This window comes from Carya illinoinensis, chromosome 5 (genome assembly GCF_018687715.1).
Source record: "Carya illinoinensis cultivar Pawnee chromosome 5, C.illinoinensisPawnee_v1, whole genome shotgun sequence".
Taxonomy (NCBI): Eukaryota; Viridiplantae; Streptophyta; class Magnoliopsida; order Fagales; family Juglandaceae; genus Carya; species Carya illinoinensis.
The window spans coordinates 10,987,709-11,011,781 of NC_056756.1; the positions used below are offsets into that span (position 1 = coordinate 10,987,709).

Sequence of the window (24,073 nt, forward strand, 5' to 3'; positions counted from 1 at the left end):
AAGAAGAAGAAGAGGAAAATATGTAAGATTTTACAATATAAATTCCCCACGCCTTAGAGCGAAGGGAATTAACAGGGTAGCTGGAGGGCCCATTTGGTGCTTCCAGCCCAATGGAGAAAGCTCTCTAATAATTGGCCTAAACTGGAGAGCCCAGGCCTAGGAGGGGATCTACACACTACATGCTGCCTTACTTAGGAGAGAACGAATTTCATGCATGTACATGATTGTTTCAGTTACTTAGAGATGTTCTAAACATTGCACAAAATAAACATCGCATGAAGGTGATCTCATATAATGCTAATCTAATCCAACAAGAAAGCTCTACATATATCAAGTAATCCCAAAGATAATCTAGATCTAAATTTTTGCTTACTTGAGTGGAACACTTACTGACTTAAGCATCAAAGTATTTTCAGGTGTATTACATCGGCATTATCTTCTTTGTGTAAGTGAACAGTTACATTCAAGATGGTGGGACACGTCCTTAACATCAACATTAATAAGCTAAATTATATATCCATCAATATACAAATTGCAAACTTTCATGAACTTCAAAAACACCACCAAATAGGACCACTTAGAGAAAAAATAAAAGGACAATAACACAATGATATGGAAACCAACAAAACGAAACCAATACATTTGATAGCTATTACCATATATGCAATAATTCACTAAAAGAATATGTAAAGAAGAAAAAACCAACAAAATTCCAACTTGTCAATAAATTAGAACCATCGTCTTCATAGCTAAATCTAACCACAATATTATACAGAAAGAAAGAAATGTTACAAAGACAGCCAACTATAAGTATGCAATAGACTATTAAAACAGTAACTAAAGAAGAAAGTATTAAAAAAATTCCAAGTAATAAATTGCATATGAGTTCTTCACAAGCAAATGAACAGAAAAGGAAATCCACCACCTCTGTTTCTTATTGATAGCAGCTTACCTATCAATAAGAAATAAACTTGAAATAGCAAATAAGAAACTTTTATTAAAAGAAAAGGAAATAAACGAACAGAATGACCAAAGTCTAAAATCCATTGTCAGCCTACTACAACCAACAAGTAAAAAATTGCAATAAAACAAAAATGCGCCAATCGAATTAATTTAATTCTCCACCAACACGAACGTGGAGAAGTAGGACAACAAATAGGCTCTAAAAAATAAACATCACAACAAAATTATGAGATTAGAAGATAATCACTGAAAAACCAAAATATTTTTAAATGAAACACGGTTAAATTGAATAATGTATTTGTATTTTTTAAAAACAATGGGTAAAAAATTGTAGATCTAAAAAATCAAGTGAAAACTAGTAGATCTAAAGGAATGGATATAGATCTGTCAATACACAAAAAAAAATTAGACGTTTGAATTTCTCGGATCTAGACTAAAATGTCTACATTTGTTGGTATTTATGAAGAATAAAAAATAATGTTTTGTTCTTCATAGCTAAAACGTAAAAATCATAGATATAAAAAATATACAAAAAAAAATAGATCTGCGTAAGTGGATCAACAGAGTTAGAATAAAATTTTTTGGATCTACACTAGAATGTCTAGATCTGCTGAAGTTTGGAAAAAATGAAAAAAAAAAATTTACCCATACACATCGACGCTTAGTGGAAGCCATCTTCATGCTGTTTGTTCTCGGACAAAAAGCATGGATCTCGAACAAAAAGCATGGAGGTCAATCAAAGAGCTTTCAAGAGAGAGAGAGAGAGAGAATAAAACTTTTTGTAAGTAGATCAACAAATATGAAAAAATACTATGAAAAGGGAGATCAACAGAGCTTTAGCGTGATGTTGAGGGAGGATAGTAGATCAATAGAGCTTTCAATGGAGTCAAGCTAGGGTTTTTACCTTGGTTCTTAGCTCATTCTCAAGATGAAAAATGGAGGACCAAATAATGCTATAAGTGTGTAGAGGGAGGAACACAAGTGAAACCTTGGAAACAAACCGGAAATGGGTAAAGGGAAGTGAGCATCACACGGCTTGGAGAAGAAGAGAGCTTTCTCTCTTTGTTGCTTAGGAGCCGACGGGTTATGGGTAGAGTACTTTGGAAGATTCCCTTAGAAGCTAAAATGGATAATGAGGATTAAATTGGGAAAGATATTTCCCTTACCTGGTTGAGATTTAAAAGGACTTTATACTTAAAATAAATAAAATAGCAAAACTAAGAGTATTTAAAAGACTGAAGTCTTATACGTACATGAGTTATAAATTAAAGGTCATTATAAATTAATTATTAACCCCTTATATTACACGAGTTATACCATTTCCTTATATAAGTCCCATTTAAGACATACTCATTTTAAAATCACAACAACTTAGTAATAATAAAATAAAATAATAAAACCCCAATCGTAAAAATAATAGTAGAACTTATTAATACTATTAATATTTAATAATATTAAATAGAATCTTTTTACACGTTAGAGAAATTTAACAAAAGTAAATTCACAATTAATTATGGTTTTATGTGATATGTTAGATATATTTTATAAAAAAAAATAATTTTACAATCTAACGTATTATATTATAACACATCAATTCACATCTTATAAATTTATTCTGTGAAAAGTAATGATAGAAACAAACCTCATATGCACAAGCCTTTTGTAAAAAAATTGATCACACCATTAAAAAATGAATTGTACTTACTTTTTTTTGGTGGAGTCTACTTTTTTATAAAATACTTACGCAAAACTTATATATTTAAGACTCGTACATGTCATTTATGATTGGATTAACCCACCTTGTACTCTACTTAACTATTATTACACCCAAATATTTGCTACAATTCATATTTTTTTCCTCTATGCCATAAATTATTAATTGAGATCAACTTTTTTTTAATGGAATATATAATATTTTTTTAAAAATAATCATTTCACCCAACTAAGCAAACGTGCTTTGCACGTTGATCTTGTCCTAATCCCTTTTGGTTGCAAGACTCAGCTAAGATCAACTCAATTTAGTCTAATTTTAAGTTGAGTCTAACATCCAAATGCACAACTCTTAAAATACTAAAGTCATCTCAACTCAAAACCTTATTATACGTATAACCCACAACCTTTTTTCAAATCAACACATTTTTATACGTGGAATCCATAATTTTTTTTCAGTTTTTCATAAATAGTACTAAATTCATCTTAACATCCAAACACATTTAAAATTATTTTAGATGGGCCCCACATAACTCACTCTACCTACTCAATTCACTACTATTCACAAAGAATCCAACTTAGCTTAACTCAGATCAACATCTAAATGTAGCCTCCATCAGGAAAAAAATAATAGAATGAAGTTTATCCTGTAATCTACCATCAAACTATTTACCTTTGTCGTCTAAATATAGATTATAATTTCGAATATAAAATGACAATATAAGTACCTAAATTTACCCTTCTTCATCCCTTCATCTTTGCATCAAAATGAAAAGTATTCCTGATCAAAGGGCAAAGACCTATAAATAGTATTTTATACAAAAAAATTAATGAATACAAAATGCCATCTATATACATATAGAGTGTCTGCCTCCATTAGCTCAAAGTTGAATGTTAGCTATTAAGTCTATCAAATCTACATTGTGCATACCTAAAAACCCGTCACCAAATCTAATTTGGAAATAAATTTTAAAAATTTTAAGAATTGTGAAAAAAGTACCGAAAGTCTAATAACATAGAATCAACGTCGGTTGTCATTCGTGTTATCAATGTTAAAGCAAATGAAACTACAGGATTAATCGGGAACAAATAAAATTAAAAATAAACCTATAAATTCATATTAAGGCATTGATCTTAGTTTGATATGATGGATTATTTTTTGTTATCTCAAAAAATGTTATCTCAAAAAATAAAAGAATTTACTATGTTGATATTGGAATAGATCAATTAGAAGGTTTCTCTACGTATTTGATAAATTATAAAGAAACTAGATTTATGTTTGCTTTGAGTTCATCAGTGAAAAATTACAATCGAGAGAAAAATATAAATTTATATTTTGTGAAAAATATCTAATAAAAGATAAATAATTTAAATGATTTCACGTTCCTGTTGTTAAAAGATTGTAAAATCAATTATAATTTGTAGGAGTATAATTTTTCATAATCTTTAACCTTAAAATCTTTTTAAAAGGCTGTGAATATTACTTTGCTGATATTTTATATTTGTTTTTAAGAGATAAAAGAGTTAAAAGAAATTTTCAAGACAAAAACTGATACTCCAATTGGCTGATCGCCAATGAAAACATTCAAAGAACGTATTCACCTGAATCATCCATTTAACTCTTCAGACTCGGAGCCTCAGAGGCTGAATAATAAAGCTACCTACCATGGTTTTCATTTGAATTTTAAACAAAATCCAAAAAATAGCCGTTTCTAATCTTCCAGTGATGAAAGAACACGAGAACATACAGACGTCCCCCCTTTTCCCTCCCCAACGTTCACGCACGAGCATATATATATATACACGCCTGTATATTTACTATTCCGGGATTCCTGACACAAATAGGTAGCCATTTGAGATAGTGTTGGTTTATTGTGGCTCATGCGTCAATGGAGAGAAAGGTGGTTTTCGCAGCCATCAAGACGCATCCGATGATCCGAAATGTAAGCATTGCAGTTAATCTGTTACTAGTCTGATTCGTATTCTTCGCCGAAGGTATTTTCATTGATTCGGCTAAGAGATTCATAATTTGACCTGAAATCGGGGGTGTTAATTTACTTATGCTTCTTATCTAAATTCGTTATGAATTTAATTGCTCTCTCTTTTGCCTGTCGTTCTTATAACACCTTATGAGCTATCTTGGACTATGGTGCCCAAACAGGTGAACTTGCTATTTATTTCTAATTACCTTTTGGTTGTTTGCTCTTCCTTTTGTTTTTAGTGACATAGGTAGAATTGTCTAGTAATGCCTTCATTTTCTCTGTCTATTCAATGTTCTGGTTTCCGTAAAATGACTTGCGATATGTTCTTCATACGTTGTTTCCATGGAGTGGTGAGGAGCTATGTTGTTTAGAAAGGAACATTGATATAACCGAATGTATCCATGGGTTGAAATAGGTTTTAACTTCTACATTCTAAACTCCATATACATAACTACAGTTTTTCCTATTCCAGAGCAATTCTTGTTCTTTATATATGTATGTACATTCAGTTATGGATTTGGTTTTCTGTCATGCAAGTTGCAAATAGGTATCTTGGTTGTACAACTCGTTATAAATTGCATAAAATCTGATGGACAGGGTCTCCACACCTCGCCTACGCCCTACATTAAAAGATCAATGGTAAATATATATATATTGAAATCTAAGTAGAGATGAGAAAAATTATGGAGAATAGAAATGAATACTGGTTTCACATGGTTGTAGTTTCAAAGCTATTGTTTAGAAGTTTTGTATAAGTTGGACTTGGAGCAAGTAGTCGTTTTAGATGTGTATTCGAATTTATGGCTATAGGAAGTAAGAGCTTGAGATTCATAAACATTTCTGGTATCAAGTGGGAATCCTAGAAGTAGACTATTAATTTACAGAATCTATAGGGAGCCCTGGAGGTAGAGTATTAGTTTACAGAAGTTATGGTTATCATTAATATGTATTCACATTTTCAACTTCTACAACTTTCTTGCAACTTTCACATTTTGTATTAGTTTACAAAATAATATGTATTCAATTGTACCATATGTCAGTGGCCAGGTATACTCACAAGCATGCATTTTTGTTGGTTTTATTATGAAAAATAATTATTTTGTTTACAAATGCGGTCTATTTACATTTACAGTTGAACAATTTGGATCTTGCTGTCAATCTTGCAAAAAGGGGGAATCTTCCTGGAGTTGAGCAGCTTGTAAGCCGATTCTTTTTCCACCTTATAGTACCAATTCTACTAGTTTGAAAATTTTCAGCAGATAAAAATTAAAATCAATTAGTAGTTATTTAATGCAATAATGCAACCATGTTGCAGTTTGTGATTTGATAATGCTTTGAATAATTGGTTTTTTTAATGATCAAGGTACTCTCTTTACACGTTTCTCCTAAAAAGACTCCTCCACTACAAAGTATTGAACAGTTTTAAGTACTTTCGTAGATTTTCTAAGCATACCAGCGCTGCCTAGCCTTTAATAAGAGTATAGATAAATGTGATTTATTAATGATGTTTACTGTTGCCCCTCTTTTTGTTACGTTTAACAAGGGTGGTATGATTACATACCAAGACTGAAAAAGATGATGTTTTGGGCTGTGGTGATGAGGTTAGCGAACCCTTGTTCTTGGGAAGATAGTGTATCCCTGCCGCATATTCACTATGGATGTGGAAATATGGACGATTATTATTTCCGTTGCATTTTAGAACCTGGGGTCTCACAATGATAGAACAAATGATGTTTGTGTTGCATATATTGAATGGCAATATGTAATTACATGTTTTTATTCTTTAACTGCTTGTATATGAATATATACTTAGAGTTCGAATTATTTATTGCTCTGTGCCTTCTTATAATACTGAAAATCCAGGGATGCTTGGTTTTGGGTATCAGGTTGTCCAATGTTTCCAAGAACTATTTGCCCAAACGAAGTACAAAGAAGCTGCAGAACTTGCTGCCGAGTCCCCACAAGGAATCCTCCGAACACTGGACACAGTTGCCAAATTCCAGGTTTTACATGTTGATTCTCTAATCACACATAGTACCTTTCAAAAGAAATTTTCAATCAAAAACATTTCGTTGGCTGTTAATATTTCATAGCTTTAATATTCTCCATCCATGTCAAGTTGTCTCCATTTGATTTCTGGCCAGTCAGGATCTCTGTAAGCACTGGTTGTATTGGCCTTATCTCTTCTCACTGTCTCTGTTGTCCAGTTTGACATTCATTGTGTATTTGGATCTTTCTTTAGCTGGAATTGAATGTTGCAGCATAAGTTGTTCGAGTTAAAAAAAAAAGAGGATTTCTCCTCTTTCTTGAGGGTGCTTAGTTATGCATTTTTTGGTAGTTGCTGAATACTGTAGGATCAAACATGCTATTTTGCATGTTACTTGTTTGCAAATATGTGAAGGAGCAGATAAAAACAAATGCCCCTAATCAGTTGTAGTTACATGAAATGTACTATTTGAATTGAGCTCGGGTGAAATCTTGGTATCTACCAAGAGTTTTGTGTTCATGTTTCCTTCCTGAATGGAACGTTTCTTGTAAGAGCCTTGGCATATAAAGTTGGTATCTTGCTCTGTTGCAGAGTGTTCCTGTCCAACCTAGGCAAACGCCACCTCTGTTGCCGTATTTCGAGACACTTTTGACAAAAGGAAAGCTTAATGCTTTTGAGTCGTTGGAATTATCACGCCTTGTTGTTAACCAAAACAAAAAGAATCTTTTGGAGAATTGGTTGGCAGAGGATAAGCAGAATGCAGTGAGGAACTAGGGGATCTCGTGAAGGTTTGATGCACAATTTAAGATTCAAATGTATGAAAGATCTTTCTGAAACGAATTTATTGAGTTATTGGTTTACTTTATCCCAATGCTGCCGTATGCGAAGCTATTTATTTATTTTTGTTGTGTTCATACTATTCTGTTCCATTGTAGACTGTGGATAATGATCTTGCATTGAAAATATACATTAAATCCTAAGCAACTCCAAAAGTCGTTGTTGCTTTTGCTGAATGGAGGGAATTTGATAAAATTTTGATATATTCAAAACAGGTGAAGATATTCTTTTTCTTTTAATCATTGTTGCTATTGTGATTGATTGCATTACTGTTATTATTATATTATTTATCATTCATTTTAGTATACTTATTTCATGGTTTGATCATGTCATTGTTTCTCTCTTGCTTTAGGTTGGGTACAATCCAGTTTATCTATTCCTTCTACAGACAATCCTTTGTTCAGATCCTCAGGTATTGGACTAAATCTTTGTGTGTTTGTATCTTTCATTGTTTTAGTACTTTAAGGTTGAAACTTGAGAAAATAAGAAATCCCGTTGGAGCCAAAACTTTTCCTTTCATATGTTTTCCATTACCTTTTTCCGAATAACTGTGTTGTAGTATAAAAGAATTATTTTTTGGATAAGGAGAAAATCTTGAAACCTTATTTTGCCTTTAAAAACAAAATCCTTGAACCATATTTAATCAACTTAATATTTAACCATCACGGACCTTTTCTTTTTGGAACTATAGAGCTAATACTTTTGGAATGCAGGGAGCTGTTAATTTTGCGTTAATGATGTCTCAAATGGAGGGAGGTTATCCAGTTGATTACAATACCATAACGGATCTCTTTCTTCAGGTTTGTTGGCTGTAATGCCTTGTAATAATAAGGACGTGTGATTTTCCATTGTTATTGCTTTCGTTTTTTTTTAATATTGACAGGCTTCATATGGGTAAATTAATTTTCATTTTTGCTTTCAATTCTTTGTGGCTTTAACAGAGGAACCTGATCCGTGAGGCAATAGCTTTTCTATTAGATGTTTTGAAGCCAAGTCTTCCTGAGCATACTTTCCTTCAAACAAAGGTTTTGATTCACACTTTCTTTGTTAATGCTATCTAATTTCCATTTGGATAATTGCTGCTCTTTTCAGCCACTTTTATTTTATATAGGTCCAGGAAATCAATCTGGTAACTTTTCCAAATGTAGGTGACGCTATATTATCTAATGGAATGTTAAGCCATTATGTCTGTCCTCGAATTGCCCAACTTCGTGAAAAGGCCGGTCTTTACATGCGAGCTTTGCAAGTAATGTCCTCTTAAAGCAAAGATGAAGGGATGAAGAAAGGTTGATTTAAGTATTTATATTGCTGTTTTCTATTCAAAATTATAATCATCATTTAGATGGCAAAGGTAAATAGTTTGATGGCAGATTACAAAATAAATTTCATTCTCATGTTCTATCTGATGATATAGATTCTACGATAATGAAGGTAGTTACACACTTTACACTGATAGCTTTCAACAACTATATTATGACAAGCTAATTGTGATTTTCTTCCCAAGCCATGTATGATATGTTAGAAGCTTCTTTTTTTTATTTTTTATTTTTAATCTCTTATTGCCATGTTTTCATGAACTTTCCATTTTATTTTACAATATATTGTCTTAATAATGTGGAAGTTCAAAGGTTGTCCTTCATTAACTCTAGATTTGTTATATTTCCTTGTAGATGAATCATAGTCTTCCATTAGTTGCAAAATATGTGGTTATGTAGGATTGTGTAAAAGTGCAAGTTTTCCATTCCTATTGATCAAGTTTTAGCAGTGTAGCAATGAACTTTGTAAAGATTGATGAAGCAAGGTACTTGCTAAGTTTATGTATTTTATAGAAACAGGTAAACGTATTCAGGTATTTTTCTATTGATCTATTTTGTGTTCTTTGAAACATTATTTTTACAATGCATATTATGAGGAAAAAATTTTAGCAGTCAATTACCACTAAAAGTAATATCATAGCATAAGATTTCCAATATTTTTTATTATTAGTTTTTTCCATCTTCCTCTTTTCCTCCTCCTCCTTGTCCTCTCCTCCTCTCTTCTCTCCTCCACTCTTCCTCCTGTATTCCTATCCTCCTCTTCATGCTGTCCTCCTCTCTTCCATCTCTCTTCCTCCCTCCACTCTTCTTCTCATCACTTCATTCACTCTTCCTCCTCTACTCCTTGCTTCCTCCTCCTCCTGCTCTTTCATCTTCTCCTCCACTCTTCCTTTCCTCATTTCTTTCTCTTCTTTCCTCATTTCTTTCTCTTCTCCCCTCCTTTTTCCTTTCCTCCTTTCCTCTTTCATTCCCCTTCTCCTCCTTTCTTCCTCTCCTTCACTCTTCCTCCACTTTTCCTATCCTCCTCTTCATCCCTTCGTCCTCTCTTCCTCCACTCATCCTCTTTCCTCCTCTCCTCCACTCTTCATTTTCTCATTTCCTCCTCTCTTCCACTATTCCTCCTCTCTCCCTCCTCTCCATCCAAAACTCATCTTTTCCACATCTCTTCCTTCCTCCACTCTTCCCCCTCCTTTGCTCTTCCTTCTCTCTTCCATCTCTCTTCTGTCCTCCACTCTTCTTCTACCATCTTCATTCTTTAATCCTCTCTTAATATTCCACATTTTTTCCTCTTAGACATACCATTTGTATGTAATATTTTTAAATATTATATTATTTTTGGTTAATGTGATTAGACTTATGGTATTTCTTTTGCAATTCTTATAGGTTTTAAATTATAATTTCCAAACTTTGAGATTTGTTGAGGAGGCTTTATACATATACAATCTTGATTTGATAGACTTAGTAGTGGCTAGCCTTTAGTTTTGATCCAAAGGTGGTAGACGCTCTCTAGGTCCATAGATGACATTTTGTACCAATCCATTTTGTTTGTATAAAATACCTTTCATTTAGTTGCAAAGTGAAGGGTTGAAAAAGAGTTGATTTAGGTACTTATATTGTCGTTTTGCATTCAAAATTGTAATCTACATTTAGATGGTAAAGGTAAATAGTTTGATGATAGATGACATGATAAATTCATTTCTATTATCTTTTAATGATGACGTATATTCTATGATGATGAAGGACAGTTACATAGGCTACATTGATAACTTTCAACAACTATATTATGATAAGCTAACTGTGATGTTCTGCCTAAGGAATCACCTGGTATATTATGTTAGAAGCTTTATATCTCCTATTGGCATGTTTTCATGAACTTTTCATTTTATTTGACATTATATTGTCTTAATAATGTGGAAGTTCAAATGTTGTTGTTCATTAACTCTAGGTTTGTTACATTTCCTTATAGATTAATCATATTCTTCCATTAGTTGCAAAATTAAAGGTTATGTTAGATTATCTAATAGTGCAGGTTTTCCATGTTAGTCGATCCAGCTTTAGTAATGTAGCAATAAACTTTATAAAGATTGATGAAGGAAGGTATTTGCTATGTTTATGTATTTTATAGAGCCAGTTAAATGCATTCAAATTTTTTTATTGATCTATTTTGTGTTCTTTGAAACATAATTTTTGCAATGCATATTATTAGAAACTTATTTTTAACATTCATTACTTTTAAAAGTAATAGCATAGCAGAAGATTTTCTATATTTGTTTATTACTAGTTTTTTCCCTCATCCTCTCTTACTCCTCCTTTTCCACTCCTCCACTCCTCATTTCTTCCTCTCCTCCACTCTTCCTTATTTATTCTTCTCCTCCACTCTTTCTTATCTCTTCCTATGCCTTCTTCATCTTCTACTCTTCTCTTCCATCTCTTTTCCTCCCTCCACTCTTCCTATTTTGTTTCTGTCTCTTCATTCTCTCCTCCTTTCTACCACCTCTCTTCCTCCCTCCACTCTTCCTCATCTCCTCCTCGCTTCCTTCTCTCCTCTTATCCACTTTTAATATTAAACATTTATTCCTCCTAAATATATTATTTATATGTTATAATTTTAAATATTATATTATTTTTGGTTTCCTCTCCGCTATTCATCCTCACTTCCTCCTCCTTCATTCTTCTTTTCCTCCTCTTCCCCTCTCCTCCACTCTTCCTATCATCCTCTCCATCCTCTTCTTCTCTCTTCCACCTCTCTTCCTCTCCTCTCTTTCTCTACTTTTGCTCATCTCCTCCACTCCTTCTCTATTCATGTCCACCTCTTCATCATTTTCTCCTTTATTTATCCCTCCACAGTACCAATTTCCACTCTTCCTCTCCTCTTCGTTTCTTCCTCTCCACTTTTCCCCCTCTCTTCCTCTTTCGCTCTTCCTCCCCTCCACTCTTCCTCCTCTCTCCTCTTTTCTTCTTCTCTTTCACTCTTCCTCCTCTCTTTCTGTCATCTTCATCCTCTCCTTCTCTCTTCCACCACTCTTCCCCTTCTCTCTTCTTCCACTCTTCCTTCTCTCATCCAATTTTCCTTTTCTCTCTTCCTCTCCAAATTCCATCCTGTCATTCGCTCTAACATTTCTCTTCCTCCCTTCACTTTTCCTCATTCCACTTTTCCTTTCCTCTCTTCCTCCTTCTCCTCCCTTCCCTCCATTATTCCTTATCTCCTCCTCACTCTTTCCTCCTCTTCTATTCTTCATTTCCTCCTCTCCTCCTTTTTTCCTATTTTCCACTCTTCCTCAAATTTTCCTATCCTCCTATTCATCCTCTCTTCCTCTCATCTTTTTCTCATTTATTCCTCATCTCCTCCCATTTCCTCTTCTCCTCCCCTCTTCTTTTCCTAATTTCCTCCTCTCTTCCTCTTCCTTTCTCTCTTCCATTCTTCCTCCTCTCTTCGTCTTCATCTTGTCCTCCTTTCTTCCTCCCTCCACTTTTCCTCCTCTCTTTGTGTACTCCTCTTAATCTTGTCCTCCTCTCTTCCACCTCTCATCTACCCTCCACGCTTTCTCTACTCTATTCCTCCTCTAATCCTCTCTTAATATTCTACATTTTTTCCTCTTAGACATACTATGTGTATGTAATATTTTTAAATATTATATTATTTTTTGTAACGACCCAGTCCAATATTCTAAGGACAATTTTTTTAGACTTAAATCATATTGATGGGCCATACTTTTTGAATAATCACGTGCCCAAAATTTATTATGGTAGATTAGATAATTTTTGTTGGACTCAATACTTAGGCTAAAAGTCTAACTAACATTTGTGGACCAAATAGACTTAGTTTTATCAGCATGAGTTCCAAGAAATTAAGTATAAGCCCAAATACAATATCCAATCCATGATTATGCATGTCTTCCTACCTGAATGGTTTCCTAGCTAATTTGCAACCACCTTCAGTTGATTTCTTGTCTGAAAGATTTTGGCCCTGGCCCTTTAGCCGATTTCTTTGTCTCAAAGTTTTTGGCAATCAGTTGACTCACATGCTAAAATCCTCACTATTATAATCTCTCATTGCTCCCACAATATTCTCTCCCTCCCATTGTTGAAAACCACCAAAGTGTGAAACCAAAAAGTCCACTTAGTCTGCTTTGCACCGTCCAACTTTAAGCTCTGCACCGTCCATCTCTGCACCGTCCTATATAGGTGTTGCAGCTCACTATTCCTCATCAATGCTGGTTGATATACAGTAGATATTTAGTAGAGCTTCTCCTTTTATCTGATGTGTGAATTGTAGTGTGGGCAAAAACAGAGGATGTGAGCAAATTTTGAGTGTCTGTAATTTCATACAAACAAAGTGAATTTTGACTCTAGTGGACGTAGGCAATTGCTGAATTACTTAAAATATCGTCTTGTGTGGTTTTTGGACATTTTTGTGCGCAACCATTAGTATTAGAGCCATTGGTTCTTGTGTCCAGAAATCAAGTTGATCGAAATCAACTTTTGATCACAGCAGGACATTTCTCGTATCAAGATGAATCTTTTGCCCAAACATAATTGAAAATGTATGTCGGAAGAGTTCACGCGCGCTCCTAGAAGTCGAAGAGTGAACTCACGTGCCTCAGTCGCAGCTGGAGGTTGAAGACGACTAAAATGCACACGCCCACGTGCCACCACGCGCATCTGGAGGTTGAAGACGCGTGACAAGCACGCCCCCATGCTCCCTAGGAGCTCTCTGTGTGTGTAGTGCGTGTACTACACGCGTCTCACACACCCTAGACTCCCTATGCCAACATGTGTATACCACACGCCAGACACCTTCTGCACCTATTGATTTAGACCGTTCAAATTCCATATCCTTGTTTGGGCTTGATCCAACCCATTCGGAGTCTGATTTCAATGATCAAATAATGATTTCTAACTATTTGAATCATTTTAGACTCATCCGTACGGTTAAAATTTTAAAATTTATTTCCTAATTTTTCAAAATTCATATGGAAGGTTCTGGGAAGATCGGAGCTCTAAAAATGCTAGCAGCTCTGGGTGTAGGTCCACAGTTTTGAATGCCAAGTTTGAAGTTGAGAATTTTGATGGAACTAGCAACTACTACCCCGCCCCCGTCCGCCCCGCCTTGGCATGGACGGAAGGGGTACCCCGCACAGCACATGCCAGGCCAGGGTCCCCCGCCCCGCATGAAATATCCTAAGCGGGGGCGGGGGGCGGGCAAGGCTCAACCCCGCTCCGCTTTTCCCCCGCCCCGCACTTCAGTTTATATTTATAAATATATATATATTTATATTTATAAATATATATTTATATTTTACAAATTGTATATATATAAATATATATTACAATTTGCTAGACTTGTTCACAAGAGTCAAGTAAGTCCCACATTACTCAAGTAAGACTCTTGTATGGCATTAGAGTTCTATATAAGGTGGCCTAGGGTGCCCATGTCATTTGCAATCTTGTGAACAAGTCTCACTCTCTTGTGACTCTTGTGAACAAGTCTAGCAAATTTAAAAATTAATAACATAATTTTTATGTTAATAGTTTTTAAATTATTATTATATATATAAATTTTAATTTACGATTTAATTATATAATAATTTAGGTCTAAAAAAATATTTTGGGTCTAAAAAATATTTTTTAGACCCAAAATATTTTTTTAAACCCAACGGAACATAGTGTTCTTGAAGTGGGCGGGGGGGCGGGCGGATGGTGTGTTCGCCCCGCCCCCAGGCACCGGGGCGGGGGCCCTGCCCCTGCCTCCCGGGGGCAGGGTGTGGGATGGAATATCCATCCCCCCGCATATGCGGGGGCGGGGTGCGGGGAGGGGTGCCCCCGCACCCGCATATGCAGGTAGCACCCCTAGCAACTACGGCATGTGGCAATGCAAAATGATGGACTTTTTTATCCAACAGGGGTTTGATATTGCGTTAGAGGAAAAACTAGATGATATGATTGAGTTGGATTAGAAAAAACTTAATACCCAAGCTTGTAGTACAATCTACTTATGCCTGACTAAAGATCATAAGTATTTTGTCATGAGAGAGACAAAAACAAATAAATTTTGGCACAAATTGAAAGATAAGTTCATGAAAAAGAGCATTGAGAGTTGTTTTCACTTGAAAAAAAAAAAAGCTCTTCAAATTTCAATTTCATGAAGGTATTTCTATGTCTGAACACCTCAACAGTTACAATCAAATTCTTGCTAATCTATTAAACTTGGATGTCGAGATTCAAGATAAAGATAAGGCTTTAATGTTATTAAATTCCTTACCTAATACATATAAGCATTTAATTACTACAATATTGTATGAAAAGCAAAAAATCAGTTTTAGTGATGTATCTAGTTCTCTTATTAGTAATGAGTACTGCAGAAAAGATAAGCAGGTGCATCTAGATACATCAAGTGAAGCATTAAAAGCAAGAGAGAGAACACAGTCAAAGTATCCAGCAAAGCAGAAAGGTTTTCAATCGAAAACTCGGGCCATATCACGTGGTTCTTCAGTCGGGAGAAAACTCGCCAAAGAAGATTGTTCTTTTTGTTACAACAAATGACACTAGAAGAAGGATTATCTCAAACTGAAGGGATAACAGAAGAATCAACCTACCACAACCAATGTCGCAGACATAGATGAAAATTCAGACATTGTTTTGATAAGTTTATCATCCATTTATTATTCCAATGAATGGATTATGGATTTCGAATGAACCTATTACATGTGTCCCAATTGGGACTAATTTACTAATTTTACAAAGATTGATAGTGGAACAGTACTTTTGGACAACGACAGTGCTTGTAAGACTAAAGGAGTAGGAAGCATTCTGTTAAAGCTGCACGATGGAATTGTCAAGACTTTGACAAAAGTTCAGTACGTTTTGAATTGCAAAAGAATCTCATCTCACTTGGATTTCTAGATTCAAAGGGATTCAGAATCACTATTGAAGACAGAACTCTCAAAGTAGTAATGAAAGTTCAGGTGGCTATAAAGGATTTGAGGCGAGGAAACTTGTACTTCTTGTAATGAAATAATGTTGATGATAGACCTTTCACAGGTTGTGAGAAGTTAGATGAAACTGATGCTGACACCACCAGTCTTTGGCCTATGCGTATGGGACACGCCAAAGAAAAAGTTTTGCAAACACTGGCAAGGTAAGGCTTGCTCAAAGGTGCCAAAACTAATAATTGTCTTTATGTGAGCACCGTGTATTGGGGAAGCAGATGTGGATCAAGTTCAGAATCGCTATATACAATACAAACGGGATACTTGACTATATACACTCCGATGTTTGGAAACCTACCTAAATTGCATCTTTGGGAGATAAGCATTAGTTTGTAACTTTTGTAGATGATTATTCTCATCGTGTGTGGGTGTGCACGATGAAGCATAAAGATGAAGTGCTGAATATCTTCCTTGTTTGGAATAAAATGATTGAGACTCAGACCGATAGAAAAATCAAGCAGCTCAGATCAGATAATGGATGAGAGTACACTCTAGACCCCTTCATGGAAGTATGTCGAAGGGAGAGAATTGTAAACACTTCACGGTACGATGAACACTGCAGCAGAATGGTATGGCAGAACGTATGTTACTAAATGCTAGATTCAGTAAACAATTTTGGGCTGAAGTTGTGATATATGTCTGCCACCTTATCAACCGACTACCCACAACTGTCAATGGCGGGAAGACACCCATTGAATTGTGGAAAGATACACATGCTACTGATTATGACTCTTTAAACATTTTTGGATGTCCTGCTTACTATCATGCTAAAAAAAGTAAGTTTGATCCTAGAGCCAAGAAAGTAAAATTTTTAGGTTTTAGTACTGGTGTAAAATGGTATAGACTATAGTACATAGAGTAATCATCAGTAGAGATGTTACATTCAACGAATATGAGATGCTTAAGTCACATAAGCATAAAGATTTCAATGAAGGCAGCCAAGATGGCGAAACACCCGGTGATTTGCAGAAGGTGGAGTTTACTACTTCAATGGATTGAAGCAGTCACCTCGGCAATGGTATAAGCAGTTTGATCGCTTTATGATGGACCTGAAATACACTTGTTGCGAATACGATTACTGTGTGTATTTCTAAACACTTGCAAATAGATATTTCGTTTATTTGCTTTTATATGTAGATTGCATGTAAAACCAAAGTGGTGATAAATCGTTTAAAAACTTAGTTGAGTCATGAGTTTGAAATGAAAGATTTGGAAGAAGTACGAAAAATATTGGGATGGATATTAACAAAGATAGGGTGAAATGTACAGTTCATCTTACTTAGAAGCAGTATTCGAATAAAGTATTACAACGCTTCAACATGGACTCGAAGACGAAGCCGATGAATACTCTAATGGCCCTATATTTCAAGTTCAGTGCATTGCAGTCTCCTAAAAATGATGAAAAGTATGACTACATGAAGAATGTTCCATATACAAGTGTTGTTGGAAGCCTAATGTATGTCATGGTATGTACCCGACCTGATATATCCCAGGCCGTCAACTTAGTTAGTCGCTATATGCATAATCTTAGAAAGACACACTGGCATGCAGCTAAATGGATTTTACAGTATATTTCAGGGACTGTAGATTTTGGTTTAAAGTTTGAGAAGAGTGAAGATAGTCTAGTAACTGAATATGTTAACTCATACTATGTAGGTGATCTTGACAAATGTCGATCGACAACTTGATATGTGTTCACTATTACTGGAGCACCAGTTAGTTGGCTATCAAATTTGCAGTCTACAATTGCACTGTTATCTATGGAGGCTGAATACATGGCTGTAATAGAAGTCGTAAAAGAAGCCATTTGGTTACAGGGATTGGTAACAGGTTTAGGCTTTAAGCAACAAAATATTACTGTTTACTGTGACAATCAAAGTGCAATTCATCTGACCAAGAATCAATTATATCATTCTCAAACGAAACACATAGATGTCCAATTTCACTTTGTACGTGAAATATTAGAAGAAAATGACATCATACTTCAGAAGATTGACATTGAAGACAATCCAGCAGATATGTTGATTAAAGTTGTCACATGGATCAAGTTCCAACAGTGCTTGGACTTGATCAATATCACACGCTGCTAAATACCTTTGGGTGCATTGGCGCCTTATGGCCCATTTGATAGCAGAAGTCTTTCATATCAAAAAAGGAGGTGCAATCATTTGAAGGTTACAACAGTTTGTAAGCAGTTTAGTATGCCACACTTGGGTGGAGGGGGTGATTGTTGAAAACCACCAAAGTGTGAAACCAAAAAGTCCACTTAGTCGTCCATCCTTGCAATGTCCTAAATAGCTGATGTAGCTCACTATTCCTCATCAATATGGTTGATATTTAGTAGATATTTAGTAGAATAGAGCTTCTCCTATAAAAGGAGAGCTCTAATGTGTGAATTGTGGTGTGGACAAAACCAGAGGATGTGAGAAAATTTTGAGTATTTGTAATCTCATACAAACAAAGTGAATTTTGGCTCTAGTGGATGTAGACAATTGCTGAACCACTTAAAATATCATATTGTGTGGTTTTTGGATAGTTTTGTGCGCAACACACATCTCCACCCTCGCCTAGCCGTAAACATAGTAGAGCCAACATCAAACACAAGCAAAACTGAAACCATAGAGATCACCATATGAAGCCTTCGCAAATAGCAACACCTCTATTGCACTTTCTCGACGGCAGCCATGAATGCTTCTCTCCTTCATGACAAGCAACTACGGACAACCCGCTGATAACCAACCGACGAAGCTTCACGCCGTAGCCAAGCCTCCACATGAACCACCCTAAGCAACATCTCCTTTTGCTGCATCAACAGACCCCACGCACAATAGTTCACATTAGGGAGCCATGAAGTCGAAGCTACGTTTGACCACCACCCAAGGACGTAGCAACAACTCTATTTTCTCATTCCAAGATAGAGCACTCTAGCCTTTTCTCCATAGCTGGAAGTCACCACGAGAACCATCTTTCCACACCTAGTAACCTCCATATCATGAGTCTCTCTGCCACAACCATGTAACACCGTCGCCGCATTCAACACGGGTCTAACGACACCGAAACAACTCCATCATGTCCTCTGTTTTAATAAGTGAAAACAGAGTAAGGATGCGCAATGCAAGCTCACCGTGAGTCCCTCCACAATGTCACCACCAAAGCCACTTTCCAGCTCCACACACAGCAACCACCAACTCAGTCACACGGATGTGCTTTCAGCCCAAAGCTATGATGGAAACACTTTGAGCCACCACCTACGAATGTTGTCTTGAGGGATGCCCAGACCACTGCCGTGTGCATCTCTTTCCTCTCACCTACTTTGTTCGATGCTCCCAGCCGAGCCGCCGTGGTCCTCTCTCGGCAACCAGCACGTAGCAATGGGTATTCTTACTCTATCCACCCATAACGATGGCATTGTCATTGCACCACCCAAAGTCCATTGTGTTGCCATCGCATGCTGCTAAGCTCTATTGGCATGTGCGGTGCGGGCTACCCCGTCCGCCCATGCGGAGGCGGGGCAGAAGGGGCGGGGTAGCGGGGGGCGGGCCCCCGCTGCCCACCCCTAGCCTCTGTTTTTGGTTTTCCATGAGTAAGCCTCTACCGCCCAACATTTTTGTCTCATGCGTGTTATCCTTAAGAGAAAAGAAGCCTATATTCTATAACCCTCATGTGTGCAACTTATGTTTAAATTACTTTTATGCCCTGCAAAATTCGAGCTATAGCAGAATGTGTGTTGAACACTGTTTTTACGTGGGTTGTTTTCCCTTTATGGGCTAAGCTTGTGTTTAATTGGGACCTGTCTTTTAAAATTAGTGGGCAGGTTGCATTTTGTTTACAGAAATTGTTCTAGTGATTTTAATTGGGCTGACATAAAGTGGGTATTTTATGATGGACTTTGTTATTACAAGAAACTGTATATTATTTTAAGTTATGGGATTAGTTTTTAAAATGAACTCTTTTTATTATTATTATTATTATTATTATAAGAAACTATTGTATTATTTTGATTTTAATTGGGTTGTGATTAATATTCTTAATTAGGCATAATTTTACTCGGATAATTAAATAGCTCATATAGTTTTTTCACAGAAAATATTAAAGTATTTAAATATATGTTTAATATTAATTTTGCATGTTGATTTTAGTAGTATTTTAATTAAGTCTATTTTAGTGATGGAGTTTAAGTAATGGCTTTGAAATATTTTATTATAATATGTACTAAGTTGTAAATTTAAAATAAATGAATATTAATATTTATTAGATTTCTTGAAAAGTTGAATAATTATGTTAAATAGAAGAAAGTAAATCTTTTTTAAGAATTTATGTTTCCATGAATTGTTTTAATGGAGTTGAATTAGCCCAAGTATTTTAAATAAATTATAATATGTTTAATTATATGATATTTATGATTCAATGTTTTTGCATAAAACTTGATATGTATTAATTTAGCACAATGTTAAGACACGTTATTTCAGACAAATTTAGTGACATTTAGTACGTTGTATAGGTAACAACTACAAAGTGAGTTCAGGAAGCAGCGAGGTAAGTAATTTGATCATGAATTAGGATAATCACAGTTCAGTTGAGATATGTATTATTCAAGCCAGTTCATTGACAGCCCTTTTATGTACCATGCATGTCAATGCCAGCATATCACTCAGCACAGCTCATGATCATGACATTCAGCATCATGTTCAGATTCAGAAATTACAAGTTATGTATATCAATATGTATATCATGCATCTCATGTCGCTTAAGACATAAGCTATTTTATATCATGCATAAGATCGAAACAGTTAAATTAGATCAGTTAATTAGATGGCCAATCAATTCAGATTAGAGTGGATGTGCAAGTCATGAACTCAAGCGTGGTCTACCATAGTATGTCAGAGTACTACACAGTTGACTTCGTTTGTACTGTAGCAGGAGAAGTTAGTGCACAACCTTGCACACAGGATGAAGTATGTTGGCCAAATTAGCTTAGTTAAATTAGACCAGCCAAACATATCAAAATAATCAGTTAATTTAGATAATCAAGACACATAGCATAAGCATCAACATGATCAATCATGATTTTAAGTTCTCAGCATGAAATATTTTATGAAAAATCCTTACATTTATTATGTTTACATTGTGATGAGTTTCTTACCAAGTCTTCCACTCATTTTAGTTTTATTTCATTTTATGTTACACTGATAGTTTTCAATAACTATATTATGATAAGCTAATTGTGGTATGTTGCCCAAGGAATTACCAGGTATATTATGTTAGAAGCTTTATCTCTTATTGGCATGTTTTCATGAACTTTACATTTTATTTGACATTATATTGTCTTAATAATGTGGAAGTTTAAACGTTGTTCTTTATTAACTCTAGTTGCAAAATTTGGGGTTATGTTAGATTGTCTAATAGTGCAAGTTTTCCATGCTAGTCGATCTAGTTTTAACAATGTAGCAACAAACTTTCTAAAGAGTGATGAAAGAAGGTACTTGCTATGTTTATGTATTTTATAGAGCCAGGTAAATGTATTTAGGTTTTTTTATTGTTCTATTTTGTGTTCTTTGAGACATAATTTTTGCAATGCATATTATTAGAAACTTATTTATAACAGTCATTACTTCTAAAAGTAATCCATAGCAAAATATTTTCCATATTTGTTTATTACTAGTTTTTTTCCCTTATCCTCTCTTACTCCTCCATTTTCTCTCCCCCACTCTTCCTCATCTCTTCCTATCCCCTCTTCATCTTCTACTCTTCTCTTCCTCTCCCTTCCTCCCTCTACTCTTCCTCTTCTCTTCCTGTCTATTCATCCTCTCCTCCTTTCTACCACCTCTTCCTCCCTCCACTCTTCCTCATCTCCTCTTCTTTCCTCTTTTAATATTAAACATTTATTCCTCCTAAAAATATATTATTTATATGTTATATTTTTAAATATTATATTTTTTTCTTCCTCCTCTCTTCTTCCTTTCCTCCTCTCCTCTCCACTCTTTATTCTCTTCTCCTCTGCTTGTCTCTTCCACATCTCTTCCTCTCCTCTTGCTCATCTCCTTCACTCATCTATTCCTTTCCTCCTCTCTTCATCCCTCCACATTCTAGTGTCCACTCTTCCTCTCCTCTTTGTGTCCTTTCCACTCTTCCCCCTCTCTTCCTCTTCCGCTCTTCCTCCCTCCTTTCTTCATCTCCTCCATTTTTCATCATTTCTTTCTCCCTTCCACTCTTCCTCCTCTAGGGGTGTTCAACTTGATCCAAATCCAGATTCCAAAAATCGGGCGATTATCCACCCAGATTAATCCGAATTCAATTCGGGTGGATAACTAGATTCAATCCAAATATCCAGATTGTAGCTTAATATCCAGAATTTTTTTTTTTTTTTGACTTAAAACCTAGATATCTGTAGTTGATGCAAAGAAACAAGAGGAGATTTAAAAAGAAAGGAGAATTCAATGGGAAACCGAGGAGGTCATCAAGTCAGTTCTCGGGGAAGGAAGAGACCTAGTCGAAGTTTCATACGTCCAACACTACCAAAAGTTTTCTACTAGCAATTGAAGCTTTCTTTTGGATTTTGACGAGGAGGGTGAGTTGGCTGGTGATGAGTTGTTAAAGCTGCTCATGATGTATGATGTATATATATGATTCTATGAATAAAAAGATGGCCTTAGCTTTTAGATATATAGGCACTGGAATGAAATACAAGCTTTCTATTTTGAAAAATTTTATATGCAGTTACTTCTACGTATTTTTTTGTACACTTTATTAATGAGATTGGTTATGTATTAAGAAAAATTGATTCAGCCAATCACATCAGTAAAGTATACAGAGAGTATGCAAAAATGACTATATATAATATTACTCTTTTATATTTACTTGATTATTTAGTGCCTGTCAGAGAAAAACAAAGAGATTTTTAGGGAGATTCTCTTTCTCTTCTGCTTTCTGAAGTGAAATTCCGATGAGGAGAGAATGATTGCAGAGCCTTATTTTCCGGCCGTTGCATGTAGGCTGTTTAAATAAGAAGATTGTGCAATAATATAGGCACGCCCTTTTTACCATGCTTGCCCTTCAAAAGATCTGAAAGGCCATTCAAATCCTCTCTCGATCTATCCAAATCATGATCATGATGAGCCAAGGATGATGGGTATTATGATCAGCCATCCATCTCCCATCGATCACTTTTCTTCTTAATTGCTACTAATCATATGTGATTGGGACCCACTTCTCTCATGGGAACTGATCTTATCATTAGCTCCTACTCTTCCTTCCGCCAATCCAATATTATTGCATGCAGAGGCGATTACGCCCAACGCTACTGCCCATTCCCTAGCTAGCTTAAATCTCCTGCAGCTGATCCTATGTTAATTACTTCAACACTCGTCTTCTTCCTTTACTTTTCAATTACAGTATTACTTCTTTACCTCCTTAATTTTTGGTTGATCAGAAGCAGTAAAAAACGTCGACTACTCTACAGTACGTTACATTCTCATATATAAGTAATTGCTGATTACCTCCAAATAAACTTAATGAGTTATTGTTTGTATAAATATGGCAGTTTCTTTTTCTTTTCTTTTTTCTCGGCAACTTAATATTTATAAATTGAAGCAAATATTACATAGAGATCCAGAGTTTCATCAGAAAACAGTTGAAGTTTAATAAGAAACTTACTCGATTATCTAAACATATGGAAAGTGAAGCCTCAAGATTTCCAAACATATGGAAAATAAATTTTCATAGGAGAGAAAATACCATTTATTGTTTCATGTAAAGACTTTCAGAATTTTTCGGACAGTCCATTGTCTTGAATATACTGGCTTTCTAAATTTTTCTTTGCACAGTCCATAAAACTTGTCCGTCAGAATAATAACAAATGATATTAACTAACATAAAAAAAATATTTCTGGACTCCATTTAGATGTCATATTGCTTTCATTTATAACGACTAGCTCAGGGAAAAGGTTTAGATCATATCGCCCCCGAGCTTCCATCTTGAATGCATTGGGTCAATGTTCTAAAGACTCTAAACTTTTTAACATCATACGGCAGCTTGCACTCAAGAATAGATTTATATAATATGAGTGCATGCGTATCAGTGAGTGCATGAGTGTATGTGTGTGTATTTATTAGAGTATGAGGATGACATTATGAACATATATAGAGGATAAAAGGTCTCTGAAGTGAAAGAGTAAGTCATTAGTAGACTATAGTCATTACCCTTCATAATTTTGAAAAATGATGTAATGTTCTCGATGATTGTAACAATGTTTTCGTGGACAACCCCTAAAAAAATCTACGTAGCTTGTA

At 35.2% G+C, this 24,073-nt stretch overlaps 1 long non-coding RNA gene across 2 annotated transcripts; it reads left to right on the top strand.

Annotated features, from left to right (window-relative positions):
• The first annotated feature begins 4,286 nt into the window (after positions 1 to 4,286).
• On the top strand, positions 4,287 to 9,288 carry LOC122311790. Of its 2 annotated transcripts, none has more exons than XR_006242863.1 (9): positions 4,287 to 4,668; positions 5,788 to 5,853; positions 6,542 to 6,658; positions 7,234 to 7,457; positions 7,578 to 7,694; positions 7,832 to 7,891; positions 8,193 to 8,279; positions 8,421 to 8,504; positions 8,591 to 9,288. It is a non-coding gene; the product is annotated as an uncharacterized LOC122311790 (long non-coding RNA). The 2 variants fall into 2 exon arrangements; XR_006242862.1 differs by having other exon boundaries at positions 8,628 to 9,286.
• Positions 9,289 to 24,073: the final 14,785 nt, after the last annotated feature.